This window comes from Eulemur rufifrons, chromosome 19 (assembly GCF_041146395.1).
Source record: "Eulemur rufifrons isolate Redbay chromosome 19, OSU_ERuf_1, whole genome shotgun sequence".
Taxonomy (NCBI): domain Eukaryota; kingdom Metazoa; phylum Chordata; class Mammalia; order Primates; family Lemuridae; genus Eulemur; species Eulemur rufifrons.
In genome coordinates this window covers 102,870,321-102,891,812 of record NC_091001.1, presented here as the reverse complement: position 1 = coordinate 102,891,812, position 21,492 = coordinate 102,870,321, and the positions used below count along the sequence as shown (strand labels likewise).

The 21,492-nt window shown below is 45.7% G+C and overlaps 1 protein-coding gene across 2 annotated transcripts in view; it reads left to right on the top strand.

The window, feature by feature from the left end:
* The first annotated feature begins 207 nt into the window (after positions 1-207).
* KCNS3 (potassium voltage-gated channel modifier subfamily S member 3) overlaps positions 208-21,492 on the top strand; it is a 36,351-nt gene continuing 15,066 nt past the window's right edge. Inside the window, exon 1 of one of the 2 annotated variants that reach the window (XM_069494602.1) lies at positions 208-404. The gene's annotated coding sequence lies outside the window, so the exon portion shown is untranslated. Of the gene's footprint in view, positions 405-1,009; positions 1,149-21,492 lie in introns of those variants that run through there. The other variant, XM_069494601.1, reaches the window with a different exon arrangement.

Genomic DNA, 21,492 nt, shown 5'->3' with positions numbered 1-21,492 from the left:
CTGGGTTGGGGGCGGCTGGCAGAGCGCACGACGTGGGGTGGGATCCCAGAGAACACTGGGCCGCCTACAGCTTGGAGCAGCTGGCTCTGAGGAATTACTGCACGTCTGCACAACTTAAAAATCTGCAGTTTGGGGGCGGGAGGGGGAGCGCGGGGGTGGGTCCCGAGCGTCGCATTTCTTCTTGCTGTCGGCTGAGCGTTCTCGCTCAGTGCAGAGAGGCCAGCCATGCCTTCTGGACCACACTGCCCTCGCTGTGGTCCTGATGTGCTCCTCAACCTCGGCTGAAGACATCTCCCTCTGACTCCCTCTTCCATTCGTCCTTCAGAAAGGGGACCGACTCGTTCCTCTTCCACATGTGAGGTGTATCTTCTCGGAGCAAATGTCCAGCCACCTCTTCTGATTTGGTAAGTCGAGGAATGGGACGATCTATCTTGCTCCGCACTGTGCATGAGTGTTCAGGCAGCGGGATTGGTGGCAAACATTGGCAGGAACTGGGACTGTACCCTCCTTCGCACTTTGTTTTAAAATAAGTTGGGGCCTCGCGACTTCTTAAGAAAATCCGCGCAAATTTGCAAAGTGTTGCTAGGGCCCTGACTTTCGAGAGGCGGTTGCCCGAGCCACTGGAGCCGCGGGGTAGGTCATTTTTTTCCTGCGGGGCTGCGGTGCTTCCGGCCCGGGAGGGAGCGCAGGTGGCAGGCGCGGGGCGCGCTCCTGCTCCCACCCCGACAGGGCCGGACGCTCCGGGGGTGACTGTGCACTTGGGCCTGGGCGGGGGCGCGCGTCCTGCAGGACCGTGTCTCAGTCCATCCATCCATACGCCTGTCTCGCGCTCTGAGCCCCGCAGTCCGCAACCGCCCGCTCCCTCGGCCCGGGGCGCCCTGACTGCGGGCCCAACGCGAGGTGGCTGGCGGAGACGGGACCAATGGGGCGGCGGCCGAGCGACGGGCCCCGCCCCGCCCCGCCCGCAGCTCCCCGGAGCGGCGCTCCAGCTGGGCGGGACCGACGGACTGACCGACCGACGCGGGCCACCCGGCTCTCCTCGCCGCCGCGGCGGCGGGCGCGGGGCCGCGCCGCGAGGCCTGATCCCTGCAGCGCGGGCGGGCGGCGTCGCAGAGCGGAGCGAGCCAGGCGCGCCGGGACTCCTGCAGGTACCTGCTTGCATGCCCACCTCCCCGCGCGCTTCGGGACTTCTTCGTGCGACCCTGCAACTTTACCGCACCTTCCCCCACCTTTTGCTGCCCCAGCCCCACGCAGTCCAGGTAGCGTGCACGACCCCGCAGGTCTATGCCCGCAGGGGACTTTGCATCCCGCTGGGCGTCTGCCTCCCGGAGCCCCATCCTCTGGTCCCCAGAGTCCGCCGTCGCTGGAGCCCTAAGGCTCCGCCTGTTGCGTGAGCTGCGAGCAGCCGAAACGGTGTGTGGGTCCCTTTGAAAGCCGCGGGAACGTATCTAGGACCAGCTTTCGGGGCTTGGGTGGGGTGGGGTGGGGTGGAGGACCCGCTGGAGGCGGGAGAATCGGTGAGCCAGGGAAAGGCGGCACCTCGCGTAGGGGTATCCCCGGGGCGTTTCCTTAGCCGGGAAGCCGTTCCTTTTCTTCCTCGAGAGGAGGCGCTTTCCTGGAGCTTGTAAGTGCTTCCCAGGCCTCCTGCTCCGCCTTCTTCCCAGTCATTCCTCCCCTCCCCTTTGCCCTGCAGCGGTGCTGGGCGCCCCGCGACAGTTGCAGGAGCGCACCCAGGGCCCTTGCCCTTGTGCAGCGCTGCGCCCAGGGACTGCCGGCGCGCTCTGGGTAGGGGCGGCTGGGGGCTGGTAGGGCCGGTGAGGGATCTTCTTGGACTCTCAGCATTTGGATCAGTGGGAGTGGTGGGGATGGGTGCCCCGGGATCAGGAACTTCTCTTTTCTGCTCCCCTCTGGGTGGCTGCCCGACCTCTTCAGGTGCCCAGGCTGTAAGTGAGCCAGTCTTGCCGGCAGGGGCCGCGGCGAGCCTGGCTGGGCGCCTTTCGCATTGCAGGGCTCCTTCTGCACCCCCATCCCCTCTTGTTCCCTTCTCGTCCGTTTGGCGAAAGGAGCACCTTTTGCACCCTTGGTGTCTCTCCCCCGGTTTCGGCTGGGGAAACTGGGCCGAAAGCTTAAGTCAGGCGGCCTGCGGCAGGGGCAGAAGACAGCAAAAGGACTACCTCCATCTGCCAAAATGACCCAGGGGCCCTGGTTTGGTGCCCGGGCGTGAAAGGAGGGGGAGGGGCGGAGGAGTTCCTTGTGGTCGTCCTAGAGAGATTTGCGGTTCCCCTGAGCTCTTGGCTTTTGTTTCACACCTTACCCTCTGGAGAGAGTGAGGCAGGTGAGGAAAACCACTTCAGAAACCTTTCCTGTCCCTTTTCGTATATTTGCTTAAGCGATTTGCATAACCATTCGCTTAGGACTGTATAAATTACTCCTAGTTGCCCCCCCTTCTTAGACTGCTTGCAAATACCTGCCCAGGTAAACAGGAAACAAGCATTTTCCTGAGCACCTGTCTCCTTGCTAAAGGCATATGCCCAAGTGCTTTGTCCTCTCCACATGTCTGAAGCTGAAAGGGGGTGGCATTGATTCTGTGGTTGAACTTCGTGTAACGTGTAGGTCCCAGTCCTTACCTGGGTTGTGATCTTGAAGACATTGATTTACAACCAGCGCCCCCCGGAGCCGGGGCAGGGGGAGCTGCGCTCTGGGGACAGTGGAAGATGATATGGTTTCTTCCTTTGGTCTAGTTCTGTTCTTCTTTTTCACCGGATTCCTTCCTTCTCTTGTCTTAATATTAAGTTTGTCATTTCAGAATTAGAAATATTTGTCAATATTGGGATGGGGAGGAGAAGGTGATGTTGAAGTGCTTAAGAACTCTGAATCCAAAGCATGTTACTAAGGAGACTTGTGGGATCTGTTTTAATTGAATCTTGTGTCTGAGCCATTATTGCCTGAGAAAAGCCACTGATGACGGCGCCTATGCTAAGCTTTTGCTGGTCAAGTGTATGAGAGCAAATTGGGAGGTCAGAAGCAGTCTTTGCTCTGTTCAGAAATACTAAAATATTAAAAATCCAATGCTCTGGAGCTTAGATTTGCCAGCCAAGCACCAACTAAGTATCTTTTTCAGCGTTTTTTTTTTTCCTAAGAAGGAAGGGGAAGAGGATTGCAGTCCCCTCTTGTCTTCAGTGAGTTTTGACCTTCACTGTAATCCTTCACAGACACGCATCCCTCTGTTCCACCACACATCTCAATCTGCCCCTTGTCTGGCATTTGGGGTTGGAATGTGTCAGCTTGGAGAGTGCAGGCACCACAGGGTTTTCCTCCTCTTCCTTCTTCTTTTTTCTTTAATAGATAACATTTATTGGCTGCATACCGTATGCCAGATACTCTGTTAGGCACTTTTCCAGGCCTTATCTCATTTAATCCTCATAACAACAGCATGCGGAAGTGAGGCTTGCATTCTTCCCTGAAGTATTGCTGTGGGAGGCAGCAGTAGATGGCGCCTCCCTAGGCGCACCCTGAGTCATATGGAAGGACAGCGGCATAGGGTGAGTTGTCACTAGCGGGAAGGACAGCTGTCCAGGGTAGGTTGAGGCAGAGGGGAAGGCAGGAGTATTTATTGCCCCAGCTTATCAGGTGTCAGGAAGGTGGATCTTTCAGAGCGCCGCTTGTGTGAAATACCCACATAGAGACATAGAGAACAGACTAGGACCCTGGAGACCTTGTGTTCCAGCCCTTATTTCTCCTTCTTTATGGCTCTTTGACTTGACCATGTCACTTTGATTTTTGGGGTCTTGGTCTGTTCAGCTACAAGTATCTTGATCTCTGATACTTGTTACCCTGTTCTAGGCACTAAAAGCTAAGAGCTTTTTACATGTATTAACTCATTTCATCCTGATGGCGACTTTAGCAGGTGGGTTCTATTATTACCCCATTTTATTTATTTATTTATTTTTTGAGACAGAGTCTCGCTTTGTTGCCCAAGCTAGAGTGAGTGTGCCGTGGTGTCAGCCTAGCTCACAGCAACCTCAAACTCCTGAGCTCAAGGGATCCTCCTGCCTCAGCCTCCCGAGTAGCTGGGACTACAGGCATGCGCCACCATGCCCGGCTAATTTTTCTCTATATATTTTTAGCTGTCCATATAATTTCTTTCTATTTTTAGTAGAGAGAGGGGGTCTCGTTCTTGCTCTGGCTGGTTTCGAACTCCTGACCTCGAGTGATCCTCCTGCCTCGGCCTCCCAGAGTGCTAGGATTACAGGCGTGAGCCACCACGCCTGGCTTATTACTCCATTTTAGATGAAGGAAAAGAGACAGACTGAGTAACCTGTGCAAGGTCACCCAGCTGGGGAATGTGAAGCTGGGATTCTATCCCTGGCAGTCCGACTGCCGAGCTGCCGGGAGAGTCAGTCTTCCTCATTTATTCCTACAGCTCCAGCACTGTGAACTGTGGTTAGTAGGATCTCAGACTGGGTTTGTTGAACAGTGACAGGTAGAGGTAGCTTGCAGTTATCAAGTGACTTTCGGATCTGGTATCTCAGCCTTACAAAGAACCTTGAAGACTGCATTAGAAAAATGTTCTCTTTTCCTTTGCCAAAATAGTCTGCTTTTCACTGGAATTCTGCCCAGCTGGTTAGGAAAAAAGGAAGATAGACTTTGAAGATCATGGGCTAGGCAAACATTATGTTTATTTCCAGAAAATGTGTTTATCAATATAAAAAAACAGAAAAATCACAGAATACTTTGCATACTGAGTCAAATCTGTCAAATAAGTCAACCAGTAACGAACCCAAAGTATTTATTATGTGGGAGCCATGCACCCAGTCCTCCAGGCACTGAGAGCAGGCAGAATCTACAATGTGGTCTTTGAGCTTGAACTTAAAGTGGATCTGGGGACTGAAGATCAATGAGCACAAGATAGAACAATACAAGATGCTAAATATTGAAGTCCTGATGACAATTACAATGACTTGGTCCCATTTGTATCACTTGTGGTTGGCAGGAACTTTCACAGGGGACATCTCATTTCAGTCCCCAGAGCAACTGAGTAGTAAGTGAAAGGCAGGGCAGACGTTAAGAAGTCCATATTGCACATGAAGAAATTAAGGCAAAGGGAAGCCTTGAACTTATATATAAGCAGGGGTCTTCTGACTTCAGCTCCAAAATCTTTCTACCTCATTTCTGTGTGGTGCTGGAGGGCAGAGCAGGAGGGCAGTGAGATATCAAGAGTCTTTGGAGGGGGCTAAGTTTGAATTTCATCCTGAAGCTGGCTTTTGCTTGCCAGTCTTGACTACCCCGTGTGCTTAGTGGGAGCAGGGGAGGAGGAGTAAGTAGAAATGAGGGAGGAGGAGAAAGAGTGTTTTTTTGCTGTTTTATTTTTTCAGGGACCTGCTGCTATGGGAAGCGTGGAGTGAATACCCAATTATGATGAACACCATAACAGCGTTTAGAATGTGCAATAAAGTGTAGAGGCATTTCCATCCTTGTGTTTCTTTATCATTTCTCTAGATCATCTTTTGAAACTTCACAGCATGCACACATTATAAAGGTAAACTCTCTCTAATAAGCTAAAAATATTTATTAGATTAGGTTATAGTATTTTTCTTTGTGTGTAAGAGGTTTCATTCTCTTTGGCATCATGTGGAGCCTTGTGCCATGATTTATTTGCTTGGAGGAGATACCATGTGAATATATTCTTCAACTGCACAAGTGTTGAATGATAAAGGCATAGGATCTGCTTTTAGTCAGTAATCTTACAGATAAGCCGTTAATGTTGCAGCAGCCGGCTTCAGTAGGCTTGCTCAAGTCCAGCAGATCAGTCAACTGAGCACCTCCCAGATGTTCTCCAAAGTTCACTTAATGATTAACGTATGGAGGTATACCTATATTCTCTTTACATATTCAAATATGTAAATCATCCATTCGAAAGCATTTGAGTACCTCCCTGGTGTTATGTACTATGCTAGGTGCTGGCTATACTGTGGTAAAAGAAACAGATCTGGGAGGAAAGTGGTGGGGAGACAGATGTTAAATAAGTGCAAAATTTGAGTAGTGGAAAATACTCAAAAGGACTTCATGGAAGGGAGTAACAAGGGTGGGGAGGGCATCAGGGTAGACAGCAAGGTCTGGGAAGACCTTTCTGAGGAAGAGACATTTCATTCTGCGGGATGGATAGGAGTCCATCCAGTCAAGAGTGGGAGGAAGGGAATTCCAGGCTGAGGATTCTAAGGCAGGAATGAACACCGAGCATTGGAGGAACTCCGGGAGAACACGGGTGGAGGAGGCTGGGAGGAGTTTGGAGAAGAGGGTAGGGGCCAGATCAGGCTGTGCCCTTTAGGCCAAGTTCTAAGGGCTGTGGAAAGGAATTAATGGATTTATAGCAGGTGGCTGATTTATATTTATACAAGATCATCTGGGAGAGCTGTGAAGAATAGATAGGGGCCGGCGTGGTAATTGGGAGCCTAGTTTGGGAGGCATGTTGCAGAGGTGGGACCTAAAGCCAGGTGGGACTGGGTTCAAAAGTGAATGGGAGGTGAGGAAGTGCAGACCGTACACTTACTGCTTGGCTACAAAAGGGAGCAGAGGGACGGGGTGGGTGTGGGGACGGGTTTGTGTCTATGCGTGTCTCTGTGGAAGGAGACCTTGCCTGGGGTTAGGGAGCTGAGTCCAGCTTCTTAGTAAATTGACACATATATGTCTCTGTATATAGAGTAACAGGACACTTGTGCTTCTAGAAGATTAGACATTTGAACCCTCGCTCTGGCTCTGTCTCCAAATCTGATCAATTTTGAGCATATCACTTGTCCTTCCCTATAGTTTTCTCCCATGGCCTGGTTATCCTATGATTGAAAAAAAAATACAATCTTCCTACAAATCTTGTTCTTTAATAGCATCATTTGTATGTGTTATTTTGGAATATTTTATAAGTTGAATTAGGAGAATTATGATGGGCATATAGGAACATTGGTGGTGGGATTCTAAGCATTTGCTCACTGATGATCACCACCAATAAGCTGCTTTCAAATTGCCTTAAACGGAGAGATCCCATGGAGGAGTGAGAAGACACCAGCCCTTCCAACGTGTTAGTAGCTGCGGTGAGACCTGGTCGAGAGTCTATGTCTCAGTAGGATCCTTCCTTACCTGGTTCTTCCTCTGTCCCCAGGGATATTTAGTCAAGAGATGGAAGAAAGGCACATGTGGTCTGTTTTCTGAGAACCCATGTGTGTTAGTCAGTGTTCTTCAGAGCAATAGAACCAATAGGATGTGTGTGTATATAGAAAGAAATTTATTAGAAGGAATTGGCTCACACAGTTATGGAGACTGGCAAATCCAAAATTGGCAGGGTGGGCCTGCAGGCTGAAAACCCAGGAGAGTCAATGCTGCAGTTCCAGTCCAGAGGCAGTCTGATGCTGAATTCTTTCTTGTTCAAGGGAGGCCAGTCTTTTTGTCCTATTCAGGCTTTTAACTGGTTTGATGAGGACCACCCACATTAGGAAGGGCAGTCATCTTTACTCAAAGTTCACCAATTTAAATGTTAATCTGTTCCAAAGCACCCTCACAGAAAAATCCAGAATAATGTCTCACCAAGTATCTGGGCACCCTGATAGTTTATCTGACACATAAAATTAGCCGTTGCCTCACATTTAGCAGAATGTGCTGGCCTGAAGATCAATAATGAATGTCACAGACAGTCTGATGGGCCTTAAAGGAGGCCAGAGTACCCAGTGATCAATTTCTAGTTGAAGAGATGAGAGTGTAGATAGGGCCATAGAATTAAAAGTTACTCCAAAGATCAGTTAAGTCATGTGCTGCCTCTAGAAGACTTCTTTTGGGAATACTGACTTAAACCCTAGCAAATTAGTGTGTTGAGATAAAAGAATGCCAGCGGACTAAATTTGGGGTCTTGAACATGCTTACAATTTTTTACTTTTATCCTACTGTGGACTGGTTTGGCCTTCCTAAGCCTTGATGGATGTGCTAAGGTGAACCTAAAAGCATTTCCTATGATTTACTTGATGTCAAAATGTAATTGGCCAAAGCTATGGGAAAACTTTGTGGTTATAGTCTGTGGTTTGCAGATTTGGAATGAGAGGGGATACCTGGGTTCTGGCAAGGGCATTTCAGCATTCTTGTCTTTGAGGTCAATAAATCACACCTTCTGGGCAGTGTTTTTCTTGTGGGTTTTTAAGGTCCCAGTTTTTAAGTGTGGTATCTTTGAGAGCCACTGACATAAGGACCCTGACCACCTTTCTTTGGTGATTAGACATTGCCTAGACAAGATTCAGCCTCTAGGCAGTATTTCAGGGTTGTGCCTCTTTGACAAAGCTTGTCTTCTCTTGGTTAAAAGTGTAAAAGGAAAGTACCATGTGTGGCAGTGTCGATCCATTTATCCATCCATCCATCCATCTTTGCCATATTGTAAAAAGGTATCAATGTCCCCATACCCTCTCATATCCTCCTTAAATCACCATTCCTACAAAGTAACCTTTCTTTCTTTTTTTTTTTTTGGAGAAAGACTCTCACTCTGTTGCCTGGGCTAGAGTGAGTGCCGTGGCATCAGCTTAGCTCACAGCAACCTCAAACTCCTGGGCTTAAGCAATCCTCCTGCCTTAGCCTCCCAAGTAGCTGGGACTACAGGCATGCTCCACCATGCCCGGCTAATTTTTTCTATATATTTTTAGTTCTCCAGATAATTTCTTTCTATTTTTAGTAGAGACGGGGTCTCACTCTTGTTCGGGCTGGTCTCAAACTCCTGACCTCAGGTGATCCTCCTGCCTTGGCCTCCCAGAGTGCTAGGATTTCAGGGGTGAGCCACCACGGCTGGCCCAAAGTAACCTCTCTTGAGCTGTGCAAATAGGAGTCTTGTGAAAGTTCATGTAGTGCCTGAGAACTCTGCCTTTTAAGCAGGTTCCCCAGACTCTTTGATCCAATAAGAAATTGAATGTCAGTGTGGTGTATCTTTTTGGTGAGGAGCACTGAGTTTTTGTCTCCTGGCTTTTCCAGACTGAAGGCAGATCACTTTGCCTTCTCATTTAGTTTCTTTTATATGGGGGTTTGAAATGAAGAGTTCAGGATGCACAGCTACATACTGTGGCCCTGAGCTCCGATGGGTTTGCTTCTAGTTGCTCTGTACCAGTCATCCCCATCACCCACGCCAGCAGAGCAAAGGACACACAAGCAGGCCCTGTTTTATAACCCTTCGTTTGTAAGTTAGTATGAGCACCTCAGAAATAATTCCCATGCCAGCATTTTTAGACACTGGGATTAGGTTTCAGACTGCCTCACCAAAGCAGTTGTAAGCCCTAATGAGTGGACAGTGAGATGGTTTTGAGTCCTGGGACCTGAGCATTATGTGGCGCAGAAGGGAGGAGCTTTCTGCTCTAGGAACAAGGCCTCACAACTGCTCCACGTACCCATCCACACAAACACACACCCTGGAGGAAAGAGTGCTCATTAGTGTGGACTGCTTACCTGATCTGATAAAAGTAGACAAACCACAAAAGAATACCATAGTATTTTTTCCAAGTTTATGTAATAAATAACGACAATCCCCCCAAAGCCTGTTTTGGGCCATTCTGTTGTGTACTTCTTCAGAAACTACCAAATTGGTTGAGTTTGCAACTATTTTGAATTATCCTTTTGAAACTAACTTAAGTAGGAAACTCACAGGCATGGAAATTTTGATTGTGCAAATCAGGTGATGAAAGCCGTGTTTTGCTCCAGGATACCTGGAGAATTTTTTTTCCCCCAGTATGTGTTCCAGCTACTATGGAGGGAGGACTTTCTCTCAACATGGCAGAAGGAAAGCCTGCACCTATCCAGAGATGAAGCCTGAAGCTGTCTCCTGAGGCTTGGCCCTGAGCTGGCACATGTCTTTGCTGGGCTCACTGGAGGATGTGGGTGCTCTTTCAGAGATCTCTTTTTCTTCTTCCTTTCAGCTCAATTCCACCTTGTTCTTTGTATGGAGAACTTGGGAACTCAGAGAGAGGTGGGTGTATTTAGGAAATGGACTGGATTTAATAAGTCAAATTGAAAACTCTTTTGCCTTGCATTACCTGGGGATCTCATTATTTTATGTATTTTTTCCATATTGATGAAGTATAGAATTAGTCAGAGTGAATAGTTCAAAGCATTTTAAAAAATCCTCCCAGGATGGCTTCCTGGAACTAGATGTGCATGTTTGTGAAGCATAAACACATTTTTTACTGCCTTCCAAATAATGGACTAGCTGCTATATAAACCATCCTATTTCCTTTATTATATCTTTTACAAAGTAAGTGAAACTTTTTTTTACCCCATGAAATAAATAGTCACTGTGGCAACTTACTATAGCAATAGACACTTGGCCCTCTGAGAATTTTGTTGTAAATATGCAGAGGATTTATGGTTTGGCAAAAGCACTCTGTTTTCTCCTAGCAGCAATAAACACTTTTCTGAAAGCCTTTGGAAACGCCATAACATGTCAGGTGCTCGGACTGGGTAGAGAGAAACAATAGCCTAGTTAGGCATTCTCATCACAGTGTCCCGGAGCCCCCAGGAAAGGCAGTAAGCGTGAAGGCACCTCTCAAGCGCCCTCTCCACTCTATTTTGAGCAGGAAAATTCTTGCCTCTTACCTGTAAGTGGAACATTCATTTAGTTATACTTTCACCACTCATCCCCCACCTGCCTGCTGTGTGGCGGGCACTGACACCACTGCGTGCCAGCGATACTGCTGGGAAATGGGGCTCTGAAGGCGCAAAGGACAGGTGCCTACTTAGCACTAGCTGTGTGTGGAGGGGAAGGAAGGGAGAGAAAGTGACCTGGAAGAGGTGACATTTGAGCTGATTTCTTGAAGATGGGACTAGAATTAACTGGAGAAGAAGGGAAAAGGACACTCCAATCAGAGGGAACAGCTTCAGTGAGTTTTGGCAGGGAGTGTGCACGGTGTGGTTGGCGACGGTACGTAATTTGGGCTGAGGCAGTGGGGGTGAAGTAGGTGGGTGGATGCGCAGGCCAGACACGCTGCAGGGGTGGGGAACCTGCAGCCTCCGGGCCACATGTGGCCTTCTGGATCCTGGAGTGCGGCCTTTTGACTGAATCCAAACTTCATGGAACAAATCCAAAGGATTGGATTCAGTCAAGGGACTGCACTTGGGGATCTGGAGGGCACAAGTGGCCTTGAGGCCACAGGTTCCCCACCCCTAGAACTTGCTTTGTTCCTTGTTGTCTGAAATTCCTTATGCTTCTTTTTTTTAATTTTTTTTTAAGGTCAGGAATGGAGAACTTTTTGGGAAGATTGAGTGAAATTTTTGGCCACACGTCTATATCCTCTTCCTGAAATCCCCTAATTTCCTTTGGGCTTGTTTGAATATTGTCTTGCTGGGGTGGTAACCACTAAGGATGTCCCCAGACGATCCTTCTGCCAGCCTCCTGTCCTCGCCCAGTGGAGCCATAGGGTGGGCAGGTGGCATAGGCTCAGCAATCAGTTGCCCTGTCAGTTGGGTGACTCGAGGCCAGAAGAGACCACCGGAGTGAATTCCTTCCTGTGGTGGCTCCCTGGCCAGACCTCTTCCTCTGTAAGTTATTTCTGTAGTTTCTGCTTCTGGGTTCCTCAGAAGTGCCCTGGCTCCTGCTGGTTTCCAGGTGTGGCTTCTTAGACTTCTCTTTGATTCTAGGAGCACCCCATAGCCTCCTGGAAAAATTGTCTTTGTTTGAGTGAGTCACAACCAGTTGCTGTTGCTTGTGTCCAGAGAACCCTATAGGTGTAGGAAATGTCCAAAGGCCTTACTTAACACCTGAGTTTAAAGACTAATCTCATAGCCTTTCCTACTGATATGAGAGGGACACAGGGAGAGAACACAAGGGAATTATTTGCAGAGATGGAACAGGATTTTCTGGAAGGGGCCGAGGAAAATAGATCCCTATAGAACAAACTTTGCTGGCTTCCAGTATTGCTGCAGGCTGGTCCTGCTCCTAGGTCCACCTGGAGCAGGTCAAATGGGCAGCAGGTAGGTGGGGGCAGTTCCTGTGTATTTACAATTATAGTCCTTGCTCAGATGACACTCAGGGCTCTGGCAATACTTTGTGTTAAAAATAATAATAGGAAGTATTAATGTGGCACTTATATAATGTGCCAGACACTGTTATAAATATGGTGTATATATATTAACCCATGTAATCCTCATAAACATACTTTGATGTAAGTACTATTATCATCTTATAATCAATTATTATATTACATCTACCTATCAACAGGTGAGGAGACCTCAAGGAGAGGTTTTAATAATTTAGCCAAGTCATACAACCAGAAAGCGGCAGGCTGGGATTCTAATCAAGGCAGGCCTGTTACAGTCGGTGTTCTTACTTCTGGTTCTGAGTCTGAGCTCCACCTCTTCCTGGCTGGGCAAGTTATTTAACCTCTGTGGCCTCAGTATCCTCATTTACAGAATGGGAGTAATAATAGTATTTGTCTGGCATTAGGTAGCATATAGTAAAATGCTTCATGTCGTGCCTGACACAAAGTAAGCACTATATAAGGGTTTTCTAGAAAAGTTATTTTGTGATGGACACTATGAAGATGATTGATACTTTATAAAGGTAACTGTGGAAAGGATTGTGACTTTTTCTCTGTCCCTGTGCTTTGTAGATGTCTTGTGGTTCTTTACAGAAAGGGCATGAAGTGAGAAACAGTCATTGGCATTTTTCCCACACTTATTTAGGGAGATAAGGCCAGAGTACAGTTTACTTTAAGGACATGAGTCTGGCGGGTAAGGACAGACAACAGACCACCTCCAACAGGAGCAGAGGATGACAAGCCTTCCCTACATGGGCCACAGTCGAGCCGGGCTCGGCCTTCGGGCTTGCCACCTCTGCTTTCTACTTAACCATTCTGAACCTCGGTTTCCTCATCCATAAATGGTAACTCATAATAATGCCTGCCTCTCTGGGTTGACCTGGGGATTAAAGAAGATCATTCATTCATTATTTCTGCTGGGCATTAAGGATGCAAAGACTCGGAAAAAATAGGTCCTACCTTTGCAGAGCTCACAGTGCCACGTGGAGACAGTGAGTAAATCGTTCTCAGGCAAGTTCAATGCTATAACAGAGGCAGGTGCTGGTGTGTGGAGAGCGGTGGGTGAGAGCCTGATTTTGGGTAGGGAGAAGTCTGGGGTCAAGAGTTAGCTCTCGAGAATATATATGATAGAGCTGAGTTTTGAAGGGCATTCTGAGCAGATAAAATAAGTGCAGAGAAATGGAGTTGTGAGGATTTGGGGTATTTTTGGAGATTTTCAAGTAATTCTTTAGAGTTCTAGAGTTTGAGTTGGGTTGTGGCAGGCAAAGCTAATGGATGAAGAATAGCAATGATAACAACAGCTAACATTTAATTGAGCATTTACTGAGTCCCAAGCACAGAGACCTTTGTTTGTATTATCTCTTTCTTTTTTTTTTTTTTTTGGTCTACAAAATTTTATTTTATGTGTTACACAGAAATTAAACTGTCAATTGTCCATTGCTGTTATACTTTGAATGAATTCAGGGCAAGGCGCCCTCCAGAGGATATATCATAGGCAGAGAAAATAGATAATTATCGCTTTAATTTTTATATTTTGTATTATCTCATTTTTAATCCTCATAACTTCTCTGTGCAGTATGTGATATTTAGTATACGTGCCTTACAAATGAGGAAACTGAGGCTCAGAGAACTTAAATGACTTGCCCAAAATTACACAGCTAGTGAGTGGTGAAGTGGGATTCCTGCTTAAGCCTTCTGGATCTAGAGTTTATCCTACAGGCTAAAGGAGCCATCAGAGGACCATAAGCCTGGTGTGTGGGATATAACGTAATTTGATGTGCATTTTAAAGGTACCTTTACATTGGAGCAAAGGAAGAGTTTGAGGATAGGGAATGGGGACAGGCCTAAGGCAGGGGACTGTCAGGAGTCTGTCATGGTGAACCAGGGAAAAAACACCGAGTATCTGAATTCATGCCGAGACAGGAGGGATGGAGAAAGGAAAGAGACTTGAGCGAAGCCCAGGACATAGATTTGCCCACTCTTGGTGCTGGCTGGGTGTCAGCAGGCCTGCGTGGTGAGGGAAAAGGGGAAGTCGGGGATGATCTGCAGGTGTCCGGCCTGAGTGAGCAGGTGCCTGGGAATAGAGGATGAAGGGAAGGTTTGGACACATTTACTTTAAGGTCCCAGTGGAACAGTCAGATGGACATGTCTAGTAGTCTGGAATGTAGGACGGAGATCTGGGCTAGGGATACACATCTCTGCTCTGCAGTTAGATGACATTGGCCAGGGAGAAGAGCAGAGGCACAAGGAAGAGCCCATGGGGGCTGAGGCTGGGGGGAGATGGCACAAACTGGAGGCCTGCAGATTGTATCCAGGCTGCGATTTCTTTGATTTTGCTTACAGTATTAAAACATGAAAAACAATAGTTTCCAACATTTAAAAAATTGGGAAAGTTCCCCTCAAAATAAGATTTGTGGGTGTTCTTAACAAATTGGGTGATGTGACAACCTGACACCCACAGATAAGGAAAAGCAGTCGGCTTCTGTCCTCTGTTGGCTGGGCTGGTGCTCTCCAACTTGTCATAATGGCCAAGTGTCCTTCTTTCATTTCAGGCACCTGCTTGGCACCTGCAGGTATTTTATTTTGTGACCCCAGATTTAAGGTTTGAGAAGAGGACACAGAGTTTCACAGGAAACTAAAAATATATAGTCAGACAAGTAGGAGAGGACGGAGCAAGTGGTGTTAGGAAACTGCAGGGGCAGGGGAGGTTGGCAGTGACAAATGCCGTGCGTGGACAGGTAAGTTTGATGCAGACTAGGAGGTGTCCTTTGGATTTGGTCACCGGAAACAGCCTTAGCGAAAACACTTAGTAGGATGTTAGGCTAAGAATTGTAGAAAAGAAGGAAGGATGAATATAGAAAATAATTTGAAGAAGCTGTGACACAAAGAGGAATTTGCAATTGGGAAATTTTATTGTGTGTGTTTGTGTGTTTTAATGTGAGTGACTTAAGCATATCTGTATAAGAATGTTTGTGATATAAAATAGATTAAGGATTATTTGTCCTTCACCTACATTTTATAAGAACTATAAGAAGTCCAGTCTTAGCTTTGATTGGCAGATCATGCTAAAAGAAGCGGCTATTCTTATTAAAACAAAGCCTTTGGGTTATAGAATGGGACGAGGTGCTTTTTATATGTCTGTGCAAAGACAGCCCTGCCAACTTTAAACCTTACCAGTGTTAAACGCATTTTTGCTCGTTTAATATGTAAGCAGCAGTGCCTTAAAATAGGCAGTTTTACATTTTAACAGCTGCAGTTTAAGTGGAGCAAAATCCATATGGTGATTTGTTACCTGCATTTACTCGTGAGTGTGTCCATTTCTTTCACTGTTTGCCAGGTAGAATCTGTGTGATGATCTTATCAGCCAGCATCACTTCTATTGCAATCTGGGATAGAGTACCTTTATTGGTTTTATGTCGTATCCCAGTTTTTTCCATTTACTTTTTTGTATTTGTTTTATGATAAAATTGGAGCCAATCAGTAAGTTGTATATGGGCATATGTTAGAACTTATCTATCTTGTCTTTGATAAAAACTGTCCTAATTAAGGAAAAAATGTATCCCTCCCGTTCTCAGTGGCTGATAAATTAGCTACTTTTCTTCTGTGGTGAGCACAATTTCGAAAGTACATTTGTTGTGCTTTTTGTTTTCTCCCAGTTAATGCAATGGGCAAGAGAGACTATAATTTGACATGGAATAGAAGCAGCCAGCAGCTAAGCTATGTTGCACGTGTCAACCAAGTCATTAATTCATTTATTACAACAAATAATTTTTAAGAACTTATTATATGTCATGTGAGGTTGTAGGCACTGGGAATACAGGGGTATATCAGACAAAAATCTCTGCACTCGTGGAGCTCATACTGGAGCAGGGAAGCAAACAGTAAATAAAATAAAGAAAAACACACATATATATGTCTAAATATATTTTAGGGAGTGATAAATCTAAGGATTAAAAATAAAACAAGGAAGGGGATATGAACTTTTTGGGAGGGTGTTGACAATTTAGATAGGGTAACCAAAGACAATCTCATTGACAAGAGATCATTTGAGTAGACACCTGAAGGAGGCGAGGAGACACGGCATGCAATCACCTGGGGATAGGGCATTCCAGGCAGAGGGATCAGCCAGTGCAAAGGCCCTGAGGCAGGATGTGCCTCACTTGACATGATTAAGGATTAGCAGGGAGACCATGTGCCAGATGGGAGTGACAGAGGGTGAGAGGGGTAGGAGGTGAGATTGAACAAGTAAAGTGGGGGAAGGGTGGGTGGCGGGAACTTGGAGTAAAATGGAAGTCACTGGAGGGTTGAACATAGGAGTGACATGGTGTGACTTACATTTTAATAGAATCTCTAGCTACAGGATTCTCAGCCCCCTACTTTTTGCCATGGACCCCTTTAGTAGTCTAGGATAGCCTGTGGACCCCATTTCAAAATATCACTTTTAGATGCAAAAAGTAAAAGCCATAAGATATAAAGGAATCCAATTGTAGTGAAATGTAGTTATCAAAATAGTAAGACTTATGATTTAGCAATATATGTGCTTCTTTATTAATTCATTAAATACTAATAAAATCTAGCAGTAGGTCTATAACTACTGTGATTCCAAAGTAATAATGAGCATAAATGATATTTTGAGATATCTGCAACAATTCTGGTAGGATATGAAAGGATTCAGCTTTCTGTTGGAATGAAGTCATAAGTACTGCTAATACACACTACCTTGGGCCAATGCCTGCATTTTTAATGGAAGAAATCTCTAAATTTCAGTTAGAGATTAGTGAAAATAAAGATTCTTTTCCCCATCTAAATTCAAGGACCTCATGAATTCTCAATATAGACCCCTACTCTGACTGGTAGGTAGAGAACAGATTAAATGAAATCCAAAAGAGAAGCAGAATGAACAAATGAAGTGTTGCCAGTGTTTCTGTTCTTGTCTGTATTTCAGTTGGCACTAGGGGAATTCCCTGCTTACCATTTCAGATCACTGGAATTCCTAGTGGACTGGAGTACCCGATGGCAGCTTCTAATATTTTAGGTGTCCCAGGGCAGCAGTAACTCCAGGAGGTCTTTATATTTCTCTGACTGGTTCCTTGTGGCTAAATTGTTCGGGGGGGTCTGGAGTGTGATCCTTTTGTATCCGCAGATACTCTGTATGGCCACAGGCAATCCATTCTCCTCTCCCAGGGACAGTGCCCACCTTGGTTATTCCTAGTTCACAAAGATATGGAGAGTTCTTTCTGTTCTAAAAAGAAATAATCCATATAAATATCTCCAGCTTGTAGAACTACCTACTATAGGCCAACTCCACTATTTTCTGCTCTGTCCATACCACAAGCTTTCTTCCCACCGTGTCTCATGTGTTCTTTCCTCTCCTTGAAGAAGAGTCTTCTTACCCTTACTTGTCTCCTTTTCTTGTTCATATTTGACCTCAAGGCTTAGCTCCAGGTGCTACTATTCATGTAGCTGCCCTTAGTTCCCCTTCCTATCTAGAAGGGCTCTTTACCTCCTCTGAACTTTCGTGAAACCTTCTCTGCACCTTTCCCCATGTTACCTGACATTGCACCTTGCAGTGCAGTTATTTGTTATTAATAATATTTACCCTCCTATATGTTCTTCTAAGCTCCTATAAGCTCTGAGGGCAAGAGCCATGTTACTTTCATCCTCCGTCATTCCCAGGATAGCATCTGCCATAAAGCAGCCATGAGCGAACAGCGGCAGCTCCTGATTCCTGCCCAGGACCTGGGAGCCAGCGTTCTGCTGGGGTTCTTTCTCATGCACATCTGTGGGTTCACTTAGCTTCTGTCTCACTCCCCCTTCTCCCCTGCCCAAATGCTGACTAAAGCTGCTTATGAGCTTTTATTTTTCCAAAAAGAAATAACTATTTTCGTAAGGATTTTATAATACCTACTCATTTAAAGAAATTCACACAATGTTAAAAGGTAGAGAGTAGAAAGCAAAAATCACCACAAATTCTATTATCCAGAGAGAATGTATTTAACATTTTGGTGTATATTCTTATAGTTTTTTTTTTTTACTCAAAAAAATCAGACATTTTATAAAGATGGACTCATGCCATATATGGCATCGTAATTATTTTCCTTATTTACTTAACATATTGTAACCGTTTTCTATGGCTCTAAAGGCAGTCGAACGTCGTGGTTGAGAGTGGCTTTATTGTTTGGGTTTGAATCATGGAGTTGTCACTTAATAGCTGTTGACTCCAGAGAGTTAGTTAACTTCTCTATTTATCAGTTTCACCACCTGTAAACTGAGTGCAATAAAAACACTGCTTGTACAAGTGTTGTAAGGATTAAATAGGTTCAGACATGTAAACACTTAGCAAAGGGCCCAACTCAGTATCTGGGAGCTGTTACTGTGATTATTTCAGCAATTTTAATGCCGAAGAGTATTCATTGCATGGCTACCCGCAGTCTTTTTACTTATGCTCCTACTGATGGAGATTTAGGTTACCTTTGACTTTGAACTCTTACAAATAATTAATTATGCAGTGAACATCCTTGTGCATACATCGTTGAACACTTGTCTGACTTGTTTCCTCAGGATGCATTCCAAAATGTGAAACTGCGACTTTGTGATACACATTGCTGTAATGTCCTTCCCGAAGGGTTTCCTTTACCCAGTTTACACTGCTGTTATTGCCCAGTGCGGGTTTTCCCTGTGCCCTCCAAAGATGCTTGCTTTCAGTCCTCTTTTTGTCAGTGTGTTAGTGCAGTCGTTGATAACATCAGGCATTTAAAACATGGAGACAGATGAGGCTGGTACAGGGTCTCAAGTCCCCAGTTGGGCTGATTTGCCTGCCTGTTTCCTGGTTGTAGCCTGAGCCTCTGTCTTCAGCCTCCCATGCTGTAGGAAGATGACGACAGGGCGGATGGGGCCAGGGCAGTTCATTCCTGGTGGCGGTTGCGTGGGCCACTCAGAGTGACTGCAGAACCTTGTCAACACTCAGGTATAACCAGGCTGGGGTGATGTTTCCTCCTCTGTGGTGCACACCCTTCCCCAGGGCAGCTCCTGGCCTGGCTGTCTCTGTTTTCCTTTCTGTGGATTGTTTTGCGAAGGTGACACGGCTGCATTCCTGCTGCCTCCCCTCTGTTCCCCAGGGGAGGTTGTCTAGAAACACAGAACCCAAGGCGAGGAAGGTGGCATTTAGTTACTCATGCATCAAGCCTTTGGGATTTCTAGAGATGGGATTGCATTTACTCATTCTGAATGGCCAAGAGAAATATAATTTATACCTTTCAAAAATAATTCAGAGGCTTTGCTTTAAAAGCACTTACTGGTTTGTCCCTGAATATATTATACCCTGAGAAGTTTTCATTTTCTTTTTGGGCCAGATAAAAAAAAATCATGTTAATTCAAGGATTCATCCTATTAACATAAGGTACTTCTTGAAATTTGATAATTTAGGAAAAGTAAGGAGTTCAAGGATACTCTTAGTAATCTACTGTCTGTATCTGCTGGAAGATGTGTGGTTCTGATTGCTTTGGATTATAGGATTTAAACATCGTAAAATTTTTCTAGCATACTAAATCCAATTATGGCAGTCTGTCATATTTTAATTTTATTTAAGAAAAAAGCACTGGGAGACAATTGTCATTAGTTAAGCAAGATTAGAGGTAGGGTCGATTTCACCTTCATTATTATTCATTTAATTTCATTACTCCCCAATTTTAATTGAAAATTGGTCTGTGATTGACGAATGTTGGCAAAACTATGAAACTGACATGTATGTGCCTTTTTCCTGGGACATCAGTGAGTGCCCACAGGATTGGAGCTTTGGTCAGGGGTGGGTGTATCTAGCAGGAGCAGTGCTGCCTGCGGAAAGCAGTAGCAGGTTGTACATTTGAAACGAGGTTAGTACATGTGCACAGTATAGCATTCTGGCACTGAAAATGTTAGAAAATTTCAGACAGACTGTCTTAGAGAAAATCACTAATCTTTAGACTCAAATCGTTTGAAGCATGTTTTTGAGTTTCAACAAAAGGTTAAACTTGCTTTTACCTTTCCTTATTTTAAGAGTTTTGGTTGTCTGACAATGGAAATGCCATGACTGAATTCTAGAAGAACAGGTGTTGGGGGAATATCCTCAGCCCCTGTCAGCAGATGAAGTGTTAGTACAATTTGTCATTCCAAGCTTTCTGAGCTTTTAGCTTCCAAACGAGTATCTAAGGTCCTTTTACCCTACCTGTAGGACACTGGTTCTTAACTAGGGATGATTCTCCCTAAGGGACATTTAGCAGTATCTGGAGATATTTTTGGTTGTCACAGCCTTGAGAGGGGCTGTGCTACTGGCATCTACCAGGTGGAAGCTAGGGAGACTGCCAAACATCCCACAGTGCATAAAACAGCCCCCACAAGAATTATCTGGCCCCACAATGTCAATAGAGCTGAAGTTGAAAAACCCTCCTGTAGAAGTTTCCAAGGTCAAGGATGTCTCCAGGAAAGCTGGCTGCCTGCAGGAGGGTGTTCAAAGGTGCTGTTTCCCTGGTAACCTTATTACAGGTAGGGAGGGGTTGGCTCTCTCTCAGCCTTGCAACTTCAGAAACTCACTCTCAGGTGTCCCAGTGCTGATCAAACTCTAGGAGGTTAACTTGCATCGAAACTCACAGGAAACTGCATAAAGAAACCTATTCCTGTCTTACTAAGTTCCACTGATAAACAGAATTAGTGGACAAAGTGAGCACTTGTGTTGACTACAGAGCTCATATGCTCCCTGTCAGCAAGATGCATGGAAATCCGAATCACCAAGAGGTGCTATGGGGAGCCTGGAGTCAGAAAAAGGGGACATGTTTTGGATGTTTAATGATACCTGAAACTCTGAGGTCTTGACACTTAAAACTCCATTCTTGAGATGTCCCACCATCAGCATGGACGTGCTGAATCTTCAGGATAAGACCCTTCTCCTTAAGCCACCACTGGGTTGGATCTTGGGAACCAGTTTCCATATTTCACACTTTACTTCTCTGCTTCCACTACTGACAAACTGCCTTTCATTATCCATATTGATCCTTTTCATTAATTTACTCCTTAGTCTTGCTGGCTCAGGGGAGAGGAATTGTTTCAAAAATATCTGTCAAGCACCATTGTGTGACAGGGATAATCAATATGAAGATTGATGTTAGGACACTGTCCCTAACTGGAGGCTTTCTCAGTCTAGTGGGTACCACTGATGTGACAACATTTCAGAAGACTGTAGGCAGGACAGTGATGGTGACACACGGGATTCTCTGTGTGCAAGTAGAGAGGACACAGACCTATGCCCCAGTGTCACTTGCCATGTCTACTTTGATCTATCAGGCATCGATTTTATAGTTTTTGGAGGGCGATCTTACCCCTATGACTCCCAGTCCTGGGAGAAGCCGGGGTGGGGAACCTGCATCCTCAAGGCCACTTGTGGCCCTTCAGATCCCCAAGTGCAGCCTCTGGACAG